General features: G+C 41.3%; 1 long non-coding RNA gene across 1 annotated transcript; it reads right to left on the reverse strand.

Moving 5' to 3' along the window:
- Positions 1–14,544: 14,544 nt before the first annotated feature.
- On the reverse strand, positions 14,545–16,991 carry LOC143658518 (uncharacterized). The gene is made up of 2 exons (XR_013163238.1): positions 16,833–16,991; positions 14,545–16,453 (listed from the first exon to the last, which is right to left on the reverse strand). It is a non-coding gene; the product is annotated as an uncharacterized LOC143658518 (long non-coding RNA).
- Between the last annotated feature and the right edge of the window lie 67 nt (positions 16,992–17,058).

Genomic DNA, 17,058 nt, shown 5'->3' on the forward strand with positions numbered 1-17,058 from the left:
TTCATTTGCCTCGAGATATTTACTGATTTCTCTTGTAATTTCTTCCTTGACCCACTGGTTGTTTAAGAGTGTGTTGTTAACACACATATTTGTGAATTTTCTGGCACTTTGCCTTTTATTTATTTCCAACTTCATTCCCTTATGATCTGAGAAAGTGTTTTGTATGATTTCAATCTTTTTAAATTTGTTGAGACTTGCTTTGTGACCCAGCATATAGTCTATCTTTGAGAATGATCCATGAGCACTTGAGAAAAATGTGTATCCTGCTGTTGTGGGGTGTAATGTCCTATAAATGTCTGTTAAGTCTAGCTCATTTATTGTGATATTCAAATTCTCTGTTTCTTTATTGATCCTCTGTCTAGATGTTCTGTCCATTGATGAGAGTGGGGAATTGAAGTCTCCAACTATTATGGTATATGTGTCTATTTCCCTTTTCAGTGTTTGCAGTGTTTGCCTCATGTATTTTGGGGCGTTCTGGTTCAGTGCATAAATATTTATGATTGTTATGTCTTCATGTTGAATTGTTCCTTTTATTAGTAGATAGTATACTTCTTTGTCTCTTTTAACTGTTTTATATCTGAAGTCTAATTTGTTGGATATTAGTATAGCTACTCTTGCTCTTTTCTGGCTGTTATTTGCACGAAATATCTTTTCCCAACCTTTCACTTTCAACCTATGTTTATCTTTGGGTCTAAGATGTGTTTCCTGTAGACAGCATATAGAAGGATCCTGTTTTTAAATCCATTCTGCCAGTCTATGTCTTTTGATTGGAGAGTACAATCCATTAACATTTAGTGTTATTACTGTATGGGTAATACTTTCCTCTACCATTTTGCCTTTTGTATTTTATATGTCATATCTACTTTTTCTTCTTTCTACACTCTTCTCCGCACCTCTCTCTTCTGTCTTTTCATATCTGCCTCTAGTGGCTCCCTTTAGTATTTCTTGCAGAGCTGGTCTCTTGGTCACAAATTCTCCTAGTGTTTTTTTGTCTGAAAATGTTTTAATTTCTCCCTCATTTTTGAAGGACAATTTTTCTGGGTATAGAATTCTTGGTTGGCAGTTTTTCTCTTTTAGTAATTTAAATATATCATCCCACTGTCTTCTCACCTCCATGGTTTCTGCTGAGAAATCTACACATGGTCTTATTGGGTTTCCCTTGTATGTGATGGATTGCTTTTCTCTTGCTGCTTTCAGGATCCTCTCTTTCTCTTCGACCTCTGACATTCTGACTAGTAAGTGTCTTGGAGAATGTCTATCTGGATCTATTCTCTTTGGGGTACGCCGTACTTCTTGGATCTGTAATTTTAGGTCTTTCATAAGAGTTGGGAAATTTTCAGTGATAATTTCTTCCATTAGTTTTTCTCCTCCTTTTCCCTTCTCTTCTCCTTCCGGGACACCCCCAACACATATATTTGTGTGCTTCATATTATCATTCAATTCCCAGAGCCTGCTCATATTTTTCCATTTTTTCCCTATAGTTTCTGTATCTTGTCAGATTTCAGATGTTCCGTCCTCCAGTTCAGTAATCCTAACCTCTGTCTCTTGAAATCTACCATTGTAGGTTTCCATTGTTTGTTTCATATCTTCTACTGTACCTTTCATCCCCATAAGTTCCGTGATTTGTTTTTTTCAGACTTTCCATTTCTTCTTTTTGTTCATTCCTTGCCTTCTTCATATCCTCCCTCAATTCACTGATTTGGTTTTTGATGAGGTTTTCCATGTCTGTTTGTATATTCTCAATTAGTTGTTTCAGCTCTTGTATCTCATTTGAACTATTGGTTTGTTCCTTTGGGTCATATCTTCAATTTTTCTGGTGTGATTTGTTACTTTTTGCTGGTGTCTAGACATTTAATTACCTTAATTAGTTTATTCTGGAGATTGCTTTCACTTCTCTTACCTAGGGTCTTCTTGCTAGATGAATTTGTTGTCTATCTGTTCTTTGACCTTCGGTTCAGCTTTTTCCAGACCTCTAGCTTAGGTTTTGTTTAACAGAGAGTAATTTTTCAGTTCTTGTTTTCTTGTTTCTTGCCCTGCTCGTATGGTGCCTTTTCCCTCCCCACCCTTAGGAGGGTCTGCGTAGGTATTATAGACTCCAGCTGGGTTTTCCCGGACTGAACTGGCCTCCTATCAGGGGGAAGGAGTCACCTGCATCAGTTTTTCCTGAAGGTGAGACCCAGCAGTTTAAAAGACTTTCCTGTGAAGTCTCTGGGCTCTGTTTTTCTTATCCTGCCCAGTATGTGGCGCGTCTGCCTGCAGGTTGCACCAGCAAAAGATGTTGCGGCACTTTTAACTCTGGAAGACTCTCCCTGCTGGGGGTGTGGTGGAGAAGGAGGAGAGGTAGTAGGCTGGTTTTAATGGCTTCAAATTGCCAAGCCCTAGGGTCTGAATTCCTTGAGAGGGATTTCACCTGAGTTGGGCTTCACCCCTCCCCTGGGGACACACAGGTGGGAGACAGCCCTGAAAGCAGCCCATTTCTGCCTATGCCTGTGGCAGTTGCAGCCCAAGAAGTCCTGCCGCTGAATCCAGAGGCTGCCAAGTCTCCGTAGAAACACAGTCACTAAAACCTCTGTTTCCTCCCCTTTCCTCTTTTTCTGTGAGCCCAAAGAGTGAACTCCGCCTTGACCAGGTTTAGAGTCTCTTTCCTTTCCCTCTGGGAAGCTGCCTGTGGGGGAGGGGCGCCGGCCGCCGGCCACCAGCCACCTCGGCTTCGGGAACTCACGGTTTTGGGTAGGCTTGCAGCCGGTCCAGCTGGTCCAGACTGGGGTATGCTGTGTGTCCGGTCACTGACGTGGCTTAGGGAGCTGTTCTGTACTGTTTCTGGTTATTTAGTAGTTGTTCTGGAGGACGAACTAAAACACCCACATTGCTAAGCTGCCATCTTGGCCCCTCCTCCAGAGGTTTTCTTTTTTGAAATTCTTTTTTCTTTTTAACAGACACCTTTATACCTATCTGCAAAATGGATAAGCCGGGCCTGTTGCGACAAATTTCACTTGTCAAAAATAAGAAACCTTAAAAATCAATTCAGTAAAAAATGAGGTTATGACATTGTGGCCAGACACTTTTGCTCATCAGAAGTCCTGAATCTGAGTTTGATCTCTTTTTGTTAAAAAAGGAAATTGGCAAGAGACGGAGAGGTGCCAACGATACAGCAGAAAATAACTGAGACTTCCCCAGTGCTGACTTTGACGGATCTTAAGGACTTCCTCACCCCCCAGGACAATTTAGACCTGGCATTTATGATGATGGCATTATCAGACAGAAGTGTGTTTGAGTCCCCAGCTTTGGTCCTTGGTCCCTGCCCAGCATGGACCTTTTCTTCCCCCATGGGTAGGCACCGGGAATCGAACCCAGGTCAATGGCATGGCAGGCGAGAACTCTGCCACTGAGCCACTGTGGCCTGTCCAGGACCTCAGGGACTTTTAACAGCCCCCGAGGCCAGGTGGCTACCTTCCCTGAATGATTCAACCACTGCAAAGAAACAGATATCTGATATTGACAGTAAGAGTGGAATCTTACTGTAAAAACAAACTGTTAAAAACCCCTGACATGAACTCATTGACTTTTAATAACTTATAGACTTCTAAGCTACCAAAAACCACTGCAGTAAGTCAGCATCTCAGAAATAATACTGGTAGAAGAGGAACTGAATCAATTTTTCAAGTACTATGGATATTTATGGTATCTATATTCAGACTAGTTTGAAAGTAAAACAGCAATGTAATATAAATAGAGATACATATCTGAGAATGGTTAACTCTGAGTGGTTTAGCCTTATTTCAAATATTTGGTGAAAGAGTGAGTCATAGAACTGGCAGGAAGTCTGGGTAAGCTTCTCTGAGTTTGTATTAGATAATTACAGGATCCTTTACTCAAAAAATGTGTCTTCTAACCATTTTGGGCCTCAGTTTCCTGTTATATGAGGACTGTGTTACTCTGATTTTAGAAAGTTCTGTAATGTCCAAAATTATGTCTTATTTTTGTTCATTTTGGAATAAAGGTAACATCTAAAACATGAAGAAAAAAAAACAGATATCTGCACCTAGATCATAAGAATTATGGGAGCATTCACTGAGAATCCAGGTTTCTGGACTCCACCCTGGAGAAGAGGGTTTAGGAGATCTGGGATAAGGCCCACAGATTCTTAATTTTAAGAAACCTTGGGCAATTCTTGGGATCATGCAGGGTTGAAGAACAAAGCCATATATGGTGATCTCTGGCCTAAAATCTTTGATTTGGCTCCTAGATAGCAGGTCCCAGTCAGCCTTTTATACATGACCCTGATTCCCTCCTTGTGGACTCTTATTCCTTGCCTAGGGCAAAAAGCCCACCCAGACTCCCCTCCAGTTTGTCTTCCCAGAAGGACTCGCCTTGAGCATAGACATTCATTATTGCTGCTTTCTCCATGTAGAGGGATTTTTCTTCTCTGACAGTTTCCAAGGCTGCTTGACAAACACCACAAACTGAATGGCTTAACGGTAAGAATTTTCTTGGTTTTGGGCTAGAAATCCAACATCAAAGTATTGACTGGGCTTGTTTTCTCCGGGAGCCTGTAGTATTACAGTGATCCTGTCACATGGCAATCTCTCTCTCCCTGAATCTTCTCTTCCAGGTTCTGCTGATTGTGGCTTCTTCTGACTTCACCTGAATTTCTTCTGCTTATAAGGACTCCAGTCTCATGATTAGGAATCCTCCCTGATTCAATTTGGTCTCATCTAAATACGGTGTTCAAAGATCCTATTCACAAATGGGTCCACACCTTAACAAATAATATCTTCAGAGGTCCTATTTACAAAGGGTTCATGTGCACAGGACTGGGGTTTAGGGCTTGAACATCTCTTTTGTGGGGGGGGTTGACAGTCTCCAATAGAAACATTACAAAGCAGGGTAGCCAGAGCAGTACCTGTAGAGCAGGCTGGCACGGACCCTGACCCTTATGGATGAAAGACTTTGTGCTCCTGGGGCCCTGGCTCTGCCCCACCCCCACTCCCAGTTCTTGCTCATCTGTCCACAGGGAATTGTAACTTCTCATAATTTATTAACTTAATGCCTTGATGCCCCCTCCCAACTCTATGGTCGATGCCTCTGACCGGTGCTTCTTCACAGGGAGAGGGCAGGCCCTAGGCCATTTATCTGACCCTGTGAAACTCTCTTTGTGCCCCCCCCCACCATGGTCAACCCCACAATTTCTTCCCCTTGGTCAGGAGACCATGGAGGGAAAGAATCTATGTTCCTCCTCCTGAGGTAAGACTGCTGATAAGCATGATTAGGTACCCAGTCTGCTCACCTCACCAATAATGTTCTGAGCCCATGGTGTGCCAGGCACTGTGCTAGGCACTAGGAATGTACCATGACCAGGCCCGGCAGGGTGTCCTACTCTCATGGAGCTCACAGTTGTTTGTGATTTCAGGATAGGGAGCAAGTGACAGAGAAAGAACAAGGTGATGTTAAGTAGTGACCCAAGGCTAATAAAAACAGGGCAAAATGATGGGAAGTGAGGAGGATCCCACATTGGCTGGGAGGTTGGGGAGGGTCAATTGGCTATCACCTGAGTCCTTGGGAATCAAAGAAGATCTTTGAGAAGCGGAGAGGCTGTGTATTAACAGGTCTAAAGAAATTCAGAAGGAAAGAGGACAAGGGTAGCTGTGGTAGTCTGACATTGAATCCAAGGTGTCTGTAGAGCTGGATCTAAAGAGGTATATCTTCTTGGCACCATGAAACTGGTTGGGTTAGGGAGATAAATTTGCTATTAACTGCAGGAGGAATGAACATTAAGCAGGGAGATGGGTCAGAATCCTGAGCTGTCTGAGCCTGAAAGCGTGGCTGCCCTGAATATTTATCTTTGGGAATGTCTGCTTATTCCATGATTCCTGACGGTGGCCCTCTGGGTGTTCTGCTGAACACTTTTTATGTTGATCAGTTTTCTCGTGGATTCCTCCTCTTCTATGTGTGCTTGTTGTGGCTTGTCTTCTCTCCTCCCCAGGCCCATTGCTAATAGTCAAGATTTTAAAACATCTACTCATGTCTTGCATATCTTGTTGTTGCTTTTATCTTATTCTCACACTAAAAGTTTCTTTTTCCAAGTATCCAAACTCTTTTTCATTTCCTTCCAGAGTGGAGGAACAGACCTAAAAGCCAAGAGTCACTGTTAATGGAGGACATTTCCAGTGAGGAATTATCTAGCAGCATGAACATGGCAAGATTCACAATTGGTGATTTCACCATACTAGATGACTGGAAATTGGATGATGAATCAGAAAAGCAGAAATACATGAGGGCCATATGGGGCCAGTGGAATATGAACAAGGGCAAGCAGTGGCCAAGGTCAAGGACTGAGAAAATCATGAAGTTGTGGGCAAATGCAACTGTAGCTCAAACTTTGTCCCTTCACAGAGATTTGCTACAGAAGGACATTTTCAAGAGGTTCGAAGCTGTAACATATATATTTTCAAATCATCTGGAAATCTTGGTGGGAAAGAAACCTTGTACTGGCAGTGCATATGGAAAAACCTTGGAAAAACTGTATAAATTAAACAAGCATGGTAATTCACCAGCCACAGTATATACCTTTCTACACATGCAACTATTAGTGCACGAGAAACATCCTATGAATGTAAAAAAAAAAAAGTGAATATTGTTTAACTCATAGCTCATACTTCTCTCAGATCATGAGAATTTATATTGGAGAGAAACCCTATGAATGTAAGGAATTCAGGAAAGCCTTTAAGAAGTGTTCATCTTTTTCTCATCATCTCAGAAATCACAGTAGAAAGAAAGCCTATGAATGTAATGAATGTGGGGAATCTTTCTGGCAGAACCTTCACCTCATCTTGCACCAGAGAACTCACACAGTTCATAAGCTGAGAAACCTTATGAATGTAATAAATGTGGAAAATCCTTCAGCCAAAATTCTCATCTTAATGTACATCAGAGAACTCATACTGGAGAGAAATTCTTTAAATGTCATGAATGTGGAAAATCATTCAGAGGAAGATCTAATCTTAATGTGCATAAGAGAACACATACTAGAGAAAAACTCTACAAATGTAATGAATGTGGAAAAGCCTTCAGCCATAGCTCTCACCTTACAGTACACAAAAGAATCCATACTGGTGAGAAACCCTATAAATGTAACAAATGTGGGAAAACTTTTAGTTTTCGTTTATCCTTCACTCAACATAAGAGAACTTTTACATTGGAGAGAAGCCATACAAATGCCATCAGTGTGGGAAACCTTTCAATCAGGGTTCTAATTTCTTTGGGCACCAAAGAATTCATAACAGAGAAGAAAATCTACACATTTCATTTTGATGCATAAAAGTTATATAAGTAGATTTAAGTTTTGTCATTCCTAGAGAAGGGCTGAACCTCCGTGACATCGGATACATAAAGAAGTTTCTGAGTAATGGTTAGTCAGATCAACTCCTTTTAATACTAATTCTTAATATGATCAACTAGTATGGGAAAGGCTGTTGCTGACAGGTCAAAAGAGGTTGATGATTGATTAAACACCCAAATGTACTATTCTGAAGTGCTGGAGTGCCATTATTTATTTCATTGTTGCCCCCACTGCTGGAAAGCTGGGCCTAATTTGTTTCCAAAAGTCACCATAAAAACTGTAGTTATGAACACTATGTAGAAAGGTAAACCTAGTGTGCGGTAAAATAATGAAGAACCCACTGCAACCATGTTACCATATGTGTGCATTTAGGCAAGAGTGAGAAAGCACACGAGAAATGATGATTTATAAGTCTGGGAATATTGTGACTTTCTAGTTTTCTATTTCTTTCAAAATTGCTACAATTCTGCAATAAATAAATAAAAAGACAAGGAGGAGAAAGCAGTGGATCAAATATCTGAGCCATCAGGGAGAAATGGGTGCAGTAAAGCAGCAAAGAAACAAGACCAATGGAAATAAATTCAGTGGTTAACACAGACATTAGAAAAAGGAATAATTTATAATAAAAGCAGAAGGAAGGAGGTAATAAAGATAAGAGCAGAAAATTAATGGTAAAGGTGACTGAGAAAAACAAACTGGATAAATTCCAAATGAACACGATGAAAAAAATTTGCTACATTGAGAATAAAAGGGAAATAAACAGAGATCTTAAGAATATTAAAAAATTGGTATATTTCTGATTTAATACACTTCAAAACCTAGATGAAAAGAAACAGTTTTCTAGAAAATATATGACTGAAGAAGACATAGAAAACCTAAATGCCTAAACATTTTGGGTTAAATTGAGAAAGTTCTCAAAGAGTAATCCCATAAAGATTTCTAACAAGACATTTTAGTAGTGAATTATTTCCATCCTTTAGGAAACAGAAAACTCTTGGCTACATCGCTGCTCGAGAACATGTAGAAAGCCAAACCTTTGCCTCTTTTGTGATAAGAAAATGATAGCTCAAAGAAAGAAAAAATTTAAAAAGGCCAATCTCTTTCAGGAATTTTGATGTAAAAATCCCAGATCAGGTATGATGTAAAACTTCTGGATACAGTATAGCTAGTACATCTGAACTTAGGAACATTCACTTCAGGAATCACAGTGCTCAGCATCAGAGAATATATGACTGCAATGATCCATTTTTAATTAAGCAGTGGAGAAAAGCAGAAATCTCAATAGATAATGAAAAGGGAGCTGATAAAATTTAATATTTACTGCTTATTTCAGGAAAAATATCCTGGTAACTCAGGACAAAGTTATTTTATAATATATTATCAGGCTTAATGGTGATATGAGAGCTGGGGATGGCAAGCTATGGCCTACAAGCAAAATCGGTCTACTGCTGTTTCTGTAAATAAAGTTTTATTGGCATATAGCCATACCCACATATTTCCATATTGCTTATTGCTACTTTCAATCTATAAGAGTCAAGCAGTTGTGAAAGAGATTGCATGGCCCAAAAGGCCAAAAAAATATATATATTTTTTACCCAATCAGGAGCTGTACAGAAAAGCTTTGCTTATTCTTGATTATAAAGCTATCTGCACTCCACTCACTGAGGGCCAAAGTAAGATTGTCCACGAGTTCTTATAAATGAACAGGAAATTCACAAACGTACAAATGTACAAGAAAGAAAATACATGTAAAAGTATAAACTCATCAATACTTGTCTTAGTTTCCAGGCTGCAAAGACACAAACCACAATGGGTTGGCTTATCTTCAGGAATGTACTGGCTCATGTTTTCAGAGGCCGGAAGACCTGCTACCTCCCGGCACTGGCAGTGTTCTGGCTGGTTGGCAGTCCTTGAGTTCCCTGCTTTCTTGTCACATGGTGATATCCTCTCCATTCTCTTCAGGGTTCTGTTGACTTCCAGCTTCCAGTGCTTCCCTTTAATTCTACTTCCATGGCTAATTTCCTCTGCTTATAAGGACTTCAGCCATATGATGAAGGCTTACCTTCATGCAGTTTGGGCACACCTGAACTCATAATGTTATCTTCCAAGGCCCTGTTTATAAGTGGGTTCACACCCACAAGACCAGGGCTTGGGACCTCAATATGCCTTCTGTGGGAGACATGATTCAATCCCCAATAGTAATCACAGAAGCAAATAAAAATGACAATAGTATATATTTGAGCAGCTGTTACGAGCAGGCAGAATTCTAAGCACCCAATCCAGAGAACCTCATTTAGTACAAGAATCCTGTGAGGCAAGTATTACTATTATTCCCACTTTACAGATGCATAAAATGAAGTTTAAAGAGTTAACTGGCAGGAAAAGCATGACAAAGATTAAAAAAAAACATGTTGGATGTAGTCAAGGATGGCACATGTATGTAGTTAACATGGGTGCACCCTCTTTGGGGGAACAGTCTGACATATGCACACATAAAGTATGCTCATGAGTTGGTCCAGCAATCTCACCTTTGTAATTTACCCATGGGGATAACTGCAAGGGTATGAAAACAGAGGCACAAGACCTTTATTCTAGCACAGTTCATAATAACAAACTATTAAAGTTTGCCAATGGGAGAATGTTCAATTATGGTGCAGAGATTAAATGGCTTATGGCTGAGAGACAAAATCAGGTTCATAAAAACATGGATGACCCCAACGTTATGAAATTATTAAAATCTCCCAGAATCTTCAAGTCTCTGGAAGAATGGCTCCACGTGTGAACCTTGGTTATTTGTAGGTGGTGGGATTTTAAGCCATATTTGCTCTTTATCCTATCTTAAACAATCTGAATTTCTTTACAATGATATGTACCATTTGAATAAAAGAGAACAGAACTTTTATCCAGAACTTTTATAATATTAAGGTTAAGTAATCCTAAACTTTTGTTATTGCATGTTTTGGGGTGGGAAATAGGATATAGCTGTCATGTGTTTATAGCCAGAGATAGGATCAGTGCACTATTACAGTAGGATATTGGCCTGATATATAGGAACCCACATGAGCATGTTGTGTGTGTGTGTGTGTGTGTGTGTGTGTGTGTGTGTGAGAGAGAGAGAGAGAGAGAGAGAGACAGACAGACAGACAGACAAAGATAGAGATAGAGACAGAGAGAACAAACGTTTTAAAAGATGTGTTTAGAAGGTAATATTTTTGTTTCCCAAAGGCTAGCTGTGTGGGCCTCAGGAACCCTGCTAGGCAGTCGAGTTCTCCACTTGGGCACCTGGTGGACCAGATCTGGCTCTCCAAACCAGAGGTGTGAGGACGATGGGTTTTTGTGTGTCCTCACTTGTGAGAAGTGAAAAATGCCCCCATCTATAGATGTTCAGGACAGAAACATAAGTGACTGACAAAACCAGGACTCATCTGATGTGAAATTAAAACAAAACAACCCCAAAATCACAACCTTTAGAGAGACTACCAGTCCATAACTTAATTTTCCCAACTCTCTGAATAAGATTTTGCATTCCAGGAAGACATTGACCCTCAGTTCCTGCAGATGACCTTCATAAATATCCATCTGGACACACTTATTCAAGCACATCACTCACATGTAGTCCATCCACAAGTCCTGGAAATTCTAATTGCGAACACATCTATCAGTCCAATTATCTTTACTCCACTGCCATCTCCTCCCTAGGTTAAGTGGCATGCCATCTTCACTCTAGGGCCACTGCAGTAGTCTCTCACTGGCCTCTCTATGTCCACTTCACCCCTACATCCCTTTCTATAAGGGATACAGCAGGCACAGTGAGCTTTAAAAAACATGACTAGGATCACATTTCCCTCCTGACACTTAGGGCCCTTCAAAGATTCCCCACAGTTTGCAGAATAAGTTATGCCTCACCATGACCCCAAAGGCATGCCCACCACTTGCCTCTCCAAGCTCTTGTTAAAACACTTACAAAATACTCTGATTAAACTGGCCCTGTTCAGGTTCCTTGAATATTCTGAAGGGATTTCAGCTTAGGGTCTCTGTAAACATTATTCCTTCCACTTGGGACACTCCCATAGCCCACCCACCATGATTTTTGGGAGGCTGAGCCCCATCCTTCAGGTTTCAGCATCACATCAGGAAGGCCTTTCCTCTCCAATCAGACCTAGCTAGTCCTTCTTCATCATACTCTAGAACTCTCCTGCACACCTACTCTGAGAAGTTTGCTGTTATACATCGTCACCAACACTTTGCATTGGCTGTCTTTTTCCCTTTTGGCTACTGTAGGGAGTGCATAATAGTGTCTCATTGTGGTATGATGACTAAAGACAATGAGCACTTTTTCACGTGCTTACTGGCCACTTGGTATGTCTTTTAAAAATTGTCTAAAGTTTCTTGCCCAGTTTTTATTGCATTGACCTTTTCATTATTGAGTTGAAGGAGTTTTGTATATATTCTGGATACAAGTCCGTGGTGAAATGTATGCATTGCATCATTTCCTAAAAAAAAAATTTGCTACTGAATTCAATTACTTAATGAAAGGAGAATATATCATGACCAAGCAGTCATAGCCCAGGAATGCAAGATTGGTTAACTAATGTAATTCACCAGAATAACACACTAATAAAGAAAAAAAGAAACATATCTCAAGAGATACAGAAAAACACTTGACAAAATCCAACATCTTAAAAAACCAAAAAGCTAAAAAACTAGCTTACAAACTTGGAATAGAAGGGAATGTCCCCAACCTGATAAAGGGCATCTACAAAAAACCCTACATGTAACATCATAATGGTAAAAAAAAAAAAAAAAAAAAGAATCTTTTTCCCTTGTATTAGTTTGCTAAGATGCTGGAATGTAATATACCAGAAACAGAACAGGTTTTGAAAAGATAATTAAATAAACTACAAATTTACAGTTCTAGTGCCTAGAAAATGACCAAGTAAGGCACCAACAAGAGGTTACCCTCATTCAAGAAACCCTAATGCGTCTGGAACATTTCCATCAGTAAGAAGGCCTGCGGTTGGCATCCGCTGGTTCCTTGCTCCTGGGCTCTGTTGTTTCCAGCCTCTGTTTCCTGTAGGGTTTCCTTACTTGGCATCTGTGGGCCTTTATGTAGCTCCTTTGGGTTCTGGCTTGCTTAGCATCTCATGGGAAGGCACATGGTGACATCTGTTGGGCCCTGCATCTCCAAACATCTGGGAAACAAAATTGGATCAGGATTAAAATGTGACTTTTCTGGGATACATAATAGCTTCAAACTGGCATACCCCTCTAAGATCAGAAACAAAGCAAAGACATCTGCTCTCACCAGTTCTATTCAACATCGTATGGGAGGTTCTAGCCACAGCAATCAACAAGAAAATGGGGAAAAAAGCATCCAAATTGGAAAGGAAGAAGTAAAACTTACTATTCTTGGACTACATGATCTTCTAGGTAGAAATCTAATGGAACATATAAAAAAGCTATTAGAACTAATTAGTGAGCTTAGCAAGGTTGCAAGATACAAGATCAAAATATAAAAATTAATTGTATTCTATATACTGGCAATGAACAACTGGAAATTGAAAATTTTAAAGATAGCATTTACTATAGTATGCATTTGGCAAAATTAAAAAATACAGTGTTGCTAGTCATTGGTGAGGATGTGGAGCAAGTGGAAATTCTAGATTTTACTAGCAGGGATATACAATGTACAATTCCTTTGGTAACAGGGTGATGTATCTACCAATGTTGGACAATATATTCATACCCTAGGACCTGTCAGGCCCACTCTGCTGGGTTGTCCAGAGAAATGCTGCAGGTGTCCATAAAGAGCCTTAAATGTTCAGGGAAAATATTCAGTAGCAAAAATTGGGATGATTTATTCTCTAACAAGCAGCCAGAAGGATCCTTTAGAATAGATGACAGAGCCCGTCCTTCCCTACCTCAGACTTCTGCAGTGGCTGTCAGTGTAAGATCCAAAGTCCTTTCATTGGCCCAGACCTCACAGCAATCAGACACACCCTCACATACCTTTTCTGGTATGCCATCCCTCAATCTTTCTGCTCAATTTCCTTACTGCTCATCAGACAAGGCCATTCCTGTCTGAGGGTCTTTGTCCTGGCTCCCTTTGCTTGCAATGCTCTTTCCCCAGATGTCTGCATTGCCGGCTTCCTTCCTGCCTTAGTCTTTGCTTGCATATCACCTGTTAGGCTTTCTTGATTGTACAACATAAAATTGAACCCACCCAGCATTCTCTGTACCTTTCCCTACTTTGCTTTTCTTTATAGCAGTTATCCCCATCTGACATGTTACATATTCTACTTATTTTTCTATTGTGTATTTCCCCTTTAGAATATGAGGTACATAAGCATATGAGATCTTCCAGAATGAGGTGTATGAGGGTGGAGTTTTGTGGACTGCCATGCCGGTTTGAAAGGATTATTTACCCTAGAAAAACCATGTTTTAATCCTGATCTGTCTTGTGAAGGCAGCCGTTTCTTTAAATCCTATTCAGTACCGTAGGTTGGAAACCTGAGTATATCATCACCATAGAGATGTGACATGCCCAGTTGTGGGTATTAACCTTTGATTAGAGAGAGCTGTGACTCCTCCCATTCCGTGCGGATCTTGATTAGTATAGTGGAATCCTTTAAAAGTGGAACCATTTTGGGAAGAGCCATGAGAACCACAAGAGCCCATGCAGCCAGAGACCTTTGGAAATGAAGAAGAAAAACGCCCCCCCCCCCCCCCGGGGGAACGTCAAGAAACAAGAAGCCTGGAGAGAAGCTAGCAGATGTTACCATGTTTGCCATGTGCCTTTCCAGTTGAGAGAGAAACCTTGAACATCACCAAACATCTGGAACCAAGGTATCTTTCCCTGGATGCCTTAGATTGGACATTTTTATAGCCTTGACTTAATGTGGACAGTTTCACAAACTTAGAACTGTAAATTTGCAACTTAATAAATCCTCCCTTTTTTAAAAAGTCATTTTGTTCCTGGTATATCACATTCTAGCAGCTTGCCAACTAGAACAATGATTTATTCCCGAACTTATAATCAAGCCTTACAGCATCTTAATACATTGTAATAAGAATGTATTAAATATGCCTGCATGGCCATCAAAAGTAAATAGGATCAATAAGTTGTAGTATGTCCATGCAGTGGGAAACTACTCAGATTAGCTAAGACCAAATCTCACAATAATAAATGGAACAAAAAATGCAAATTGTAGATATAATGTTTATGGCATTGATAACAGTAATACAAAGTGCAAAACTTGCAAAGCAAACAGTACTTCACATTGGTTTGGAATAAACACATTGTAATGTTTCAGGAAACACATGGCATGGGAGTGACCCACATCAGATTCAGGATAATGGCCTGCTCTGGATGTGAGGGATGTCCTTGGAGAGAACATAGTGGTTTCCAAGCTCATTGGTAATGTTCTATTTCCTCAGCTTGGGAGCTGGTACACAGGAATTTGGTGTATTCTTTACACCTTATGTTTTACATAGTTTTCTTAAAAGAAAGACAAAATGGGCAGAACTTCAGAATTAAATTCCAGGGAGTGAGAACTTGCAGGCTGAATGCTGAGTTGGTGGCAGGGACAGTTAGGAAGAGATCTGGATTGGGAAAGCTTCTGCTCCAGCAATGGTGAAGCATGCTGACTTCCATGTAGAGTGAACTTAATGACTCTTAGGCCACTAGCTAAAACAACTAATCTGTTAGAACTCACATATCCTCACTGCTTCCTTGCTTGAAGCCCTCCACTGGTTCCCTCTAATATACAGCATAAAAACTGCATCTCACCACTTCACTCCCTATTTCTTCTGCCACACTCTTGTCAATCTCTGAAACTGTTCACTCCAGCAAGTTTAAGTCATTTACTTCTCTCCCAACAGGCTACTGACACTCTGCCCACTGCTTACTCCACCTAGACAACCTCTTCCACCTGAGACCCACCCTTCTTCCTGTACCGAGCCTAAGGGTCTCCCATCTTTCTATTCCTTTTCTGGGCCACCTCTCCCTTCCAAACAGAGCAGATTTTACTGCTGTCTGTGCCACAAGTGGACACCCACCCCAGCCCTGGACTACTTTACTGTATCTCGGTTCACTTGGCTGTCTTCTCTTACACTGTGGATCTTGAGGCCACAACCAAGTCTGAGTTGCCTTGGCTCCAGGCCCAAATAGGTGCTCAACAGATGCTTAAGCGAGGAGGGGCATGAACAGTGGATCTCCCCACAGAGTCCCTGAGCATGGGAAAGACACCTGCCTAGTCAACACATACCAGCAGTAGAAATGAGGGTGAACAAATGAACTTGAAGACAAGTAGGTACAAGTGATAGCTGGAGAATATGCTTACCCTAGTTGAATTTAGCAATCTACTCTTTGTACTTAGTTCTTAGGACATTAACCAGACCGTCTCAGTTCTGCTTACAGGAGTAAGATAACAGAATAGCATCAAGAACACCCTGAGGCCCAGTGAGTCAGTGACTTCCTCCTCAAAAGACAAAAGTTTGGAAAGAGTTATGAAGATCCTGCACACAAGAGCTTCCACAACAATACCTAAACTAATCTCTGAAGCTGGAACAAGATATGCTTGAGACAATGTACAATAGAAAAATTGCTCGTGCCCTCCTTACAAAGATCCAACATCATCGCTGACCTGACAAGAATGAATCATGTGGACATTACTTAGTTTTTGACCCCATCCCCTTCCCTTTATGCATAAAAATCCTAACTCATATCCCCACTTTGAACTTGTTTTGGGAAGAATCTTCCAGTTCCTTGCAAAATGTACTTGCAATAAATCATCTTCACACTGAGAGACATGCTTCTCCTTTGAGGTGACAGGTCAGGTGGGCCCTTCTATGGAAAGAGCTGTCGCTTGTGGTATCACAAGAAGGTTGCCAGAGTGGGAGGGATGTGGGGGTGATGGTTAGGGGCAAACCCACATATGCAGGAAAGGTCAGAGAGGGCTTCAATGGAGTGTCAATGCCTCTGTAGCTGGGAACCCTACAGGGACAGCCAGGGTCGGAGCCTGGGAGTCGGTTCCTCTGGGTCCTCCCCATGCTGGATGCGGCGCCTTTTCATCATCTGTGTCTGTACTGTTGAATAGTGTTCTTGAAGGGCAGCTGTCAAGAGAGAAGGTTCATTTATTTGCCTTGCTTTCTGCTCTATTCCCTGGCGCGGCTCAAAACGTCGACTCAAGGAAAATCAAAAGTGGGTCCATATAAGTACTCTCCTATAAAGCTCTAACATCTGGAAAGAAATTCGGGAACAATCCAGATGTTCTCAGCATAGGGCCTTTACAGGCAAAAGCTCAGACCTCGTTCCTCATCTGTAAATAGGTCTAACAGCCACTTTCTCACAATTTGGGGAATATTAAATAAAACGATCCCTCGAAAGCGCCCAGGTTTGTGCCTGGGAAGCAGAAGTGCTCAGACCCAGTCATGCTCCTACTACTGCCATTTTACAGATGGACAAACTGAGGCTCACGGTACCGCGACTCACACAGTCCCTCCCAGCTGGGGCGATAGCGGGGCTGAGTGAGATCCAGGGCCCGGACGACATGGCCTGTCTCGCCGTGGTCTCAGACCCTCACACCGTGGTCCGAAACCCATCGCTGTGCCACGGGGACACCACACACGGCAGCCGGCGCTCAGGGCGCCTTCCCAGACGGCGCTTCCGGCCGAAACAGGAAGTGTACGTCACCTGCGGTCAGGAACCACAACTCCCA

Source organism: Tamandua tetradactyla, chromosome 16 (assembly GCF_023851605.1).
Source record: "Tamandua tetradactyla isolate mTamTet1 chromosome 16, mTamTet1.pri, whole genome shotgun sequence".
NCBI classification, from domain to species: domain Eukaryota; kingdom Metazoa; phylum Chordata; class Mammalia; order Pilosa; family Myrmecophagidae; genus Tamandua; species Tamandua tetradactyla.